The following is a 3,002-nucleotide window of genomic DNA, read 5'->3' as shown; positions in this document are numbered from 1 at the left end:
TGTTTTTCAAACAATCCTTTTCTGCCAGTGATAGCTATTTCCTCCTATTTCCCCAAATTCAAGTGTCTAGCAAAGAAGAGTCCACAAACATGAATAAAGACAGGCATGTTACCATTTTCATTTTGCTTCCACTTTGTTTAATTATCTGCAGAGGTTCATAATACAGTTAAAATATATCTACTAATTGGTTTTACAATTTCTGTCAACATAGGTGGAAAACCAAGCACATTAAGAGTTCATTTTCTTACAAATCACAGTGTCTTATTTTAGCATGGTGATTGAATGTAAATTTGTCCCCTAAAATTGACTATAATGAGAGTAATGAAGAAGAACACGAATGAACCCTAAAGACAGCAGGTATGGTGTCAAGGGAAGGTTTACAGCTGGAAAGCAGGACACATTTCAGCTTACTAAGCACATTGGGAAAGGAAAAGCTAAGACAGCCATCCGGAGGAAGAGGGAGAAAGATAAAGCTTTTTTATCACAGAACCTGGAATGGTTCAGGTTGGGCAAACAGTTACTTTCCAAGGCAGAGATACAGAGGAGGGACTAAAAGCAGAAGTGCTGGTTGGAAGTCTACTTAAGAATAAATTTGATCCCAGAATTTCTATCCCTTTATAGCCCCCTTGCCACCTGGCAGAGGACTGGGCTTAAGTCACACACAGTTGCAGAAGAGTGGAACAAACATGAACAGGTGAGAGCTCCTGTGCCACAAAATATGGTTCATTCATTAGACCATCCCCTTTGTAGGGTCCAAGAATATGGGAAAAAGGAATCTATGCCTCAGGCAAGAAATGGGGTTACTCTCTAGAGAATCTGGCTGCTTCAAGAGAAAATCTGAAGATCCTTTCATCTGGGCACCCAGGAACAAGGGCCCCAAGACAGGCAGATGGAGGGAAGGATGGGGAGGGGGGGGGGGATGGGAGGGAGGGAATGAGAAGGAAGAGAAGGATGGGGCCGGGTGTGGGGGTGGGGGGCGGGAAGGAAGGGAGGGACGGAGGGAGACACTGAGAGGTTCTCTACATTGGATGCTCTGGGCCTGCCCCAGCCCACTTAACTGGGCCAGTGCTCCCATCCTCCAGCTGGTGGAGGCCGAGGATTCCCATCCATTCCTTCTGTCCTGCTCCAAGAGGGAGCCATCAGGTCTTAGAGATTAGAAGCTCCATCCCACTGCCCACAGCGCATGCTCAGTCACTTCAGTTGTGTCCAGCTCTATCCGTGGGATTTCTCAGGCAAGAATACTGGAGTGGGTTGCCATTTCCTCTTCCAGGGGATCTTCCCGACCCAGGGATTGAACCCACATCTTCTGTGTCTCCTGCATTGCAGGTGGATTCTTTACCCAGTGAGCCACCTAGGCTGCCCACAGTGCTCAGAGGTAACTCTGCCCTTAGAAGCAAACAAAAGGAAAACCCCCATGAGAGAAAACGCCCTGCTTACTTCCTGTCCCAGACCAGTACTTCCCCCACTCCTCTCCTGTGTGTGCTGACTCAGTAAAATCCATGCATCCACACCCCTTTACCAGCTCTATTTCCAAGGAACTTAAACTCAGACCTTACTTGATTTATTCAATTACATTAAGAAGGTCTTTACATCTCTGACAGTTTCAGAATAGGCTCCTAAGAAAACAACAAAAGGGATCATCTATTGGCCTGCAAGGAAAACAATAACTTGTACAAGGAAGAGAATGAAATACTATATGACACTATACAACAACTCCACTCTGGATAAACACAAAATACTCACAAAAAATAAATAAATGACTTATTTAATCTAAATAAGAGGCAAATGTGTTGGGAGAACAAACAAAATATTTGTGTGGGGTAGCAATTTTTTTTTTTCTACATGAATAATTCAATAAATAATCCCTTAAAGACTAAATATAGTTATTTAGTATATGGAGGTAAATAACAGAAGAAACGCTTAAAAGGTTTGAAAGTGGATGACTTGGGAAAGCAAAAAAGGTGGAGCAAAGAAATGCTGCTTTTAATTATATGTCTTCTAGAGCTACTTGATTTTTTAAACTTTTCACAGTACTTATACAGATTCACATTTAACGTATGTCTGCATATAAAAAGTACCTACTAATTTTAGAAAATCCATAAAAGTAAAAGAACATAAAAATAATCTATAGCCTTGATACCCCCATCAGAGATAATTATTTTTAACATTTTATTATGGATTGCCTCAGGTTTTTTCCCCTTTGGTTACTGTCTTTCACAAATTTTAATTGTTCTGTATATGGAATTTTCATTCAGTTAATGTTACATTAATATTATATGGGGTGTGCTCAGAGCAAGGCCCTGAAGAAATGGCTTGTCTGCTTACAACACACCGGGTGGGAATCTGTATTCTTCATAACAAAGGGCACAAAAGGTGTGGCCTTCCTACAAAAATCCATCATGTGTCCCTCACCCCTTCATGCGGCTGCTGGGCAGGACAGTGGGACAGGGCTTGGTACTGGAAGAAAAGCTGCAGTATTTGGTTGGGGTCTTTGTCGCCTAGGGCCTGTCTGATCCATGTGTGGGTGGGCCATAAGTGATCTTAGAAAGGCTTTGAACCTCTCTTTTCAAGGAGAAAGAACAAAAAAGAAAAATAGATTCCAACTATATGGCATTCTGGAAGATGCAAAACTATGGAGACAATAAAAAGATCAGTGATTGCCAGGAGTTTGTGGGGAGATGAATACAGAAAGTACAGAAGTTATTTCTATGAGCAGTGAAAATACTTTGAATAGCATTATAATGAGGGATATACGTCATTATAGTTTTGTCCAAATCTATAGAAGCTGCAGCCGGAGAAGGCAGGGACACCCCACTCCAGTACTCTTGCCTGGCAAATCCCATGGACGAAGGAGCCTGGTAGGCTGCAGTCCATGGGGTCGCCAAGAGTCGGACATGACTGAGCGACTTCACTTTCACTTTTCACTTTCATGCATTGGAGAAGGAAATGGCAACCCACTCCACTGTTCTTGCCTGGAGAATCCAAGGGATAGGGGAGCTTGG

General features: G+C 42.7%; 1 non-coding gene across 1 annotated transcript; it reads left to right on the top strand.

Moving 5' to 3' along the window:
• Positions 1–2,278: 2,278 nt before the first annotated feature.
• On the top strand, positions 2,279–2,403 carry LOC112447929 (small nucleolar RNA SNORA11). The gene has a single exon (XR_003036193.1). It is a non-coding gene; the product is annotated as a small nucleolar RNA SNORA11 (small nucleolar RNA).
• Positions 2,404–3,002: the final 599 nt, after the last annotated feature.

Source organism: Bos taurus, chromosome 8, assembly GCF_002263795.3.
Source record: "Bos taurus isolate L1 Dominette 01449 registration number 42190680 breed Hereford chromosome 8, ARS-UCD2.0, whole genome shotgun sequence".
Taxonomy (NCBI): Eukaryota; Metazoa; Chordata; class Mammalia; order Artiodactyla; family Bovidae; genus Bos; species Bos taurus.
Note: the sequence above shows the minus strand (reverse complement) of the source record. Positions and strands in the feature narration are given on the sequence as shown.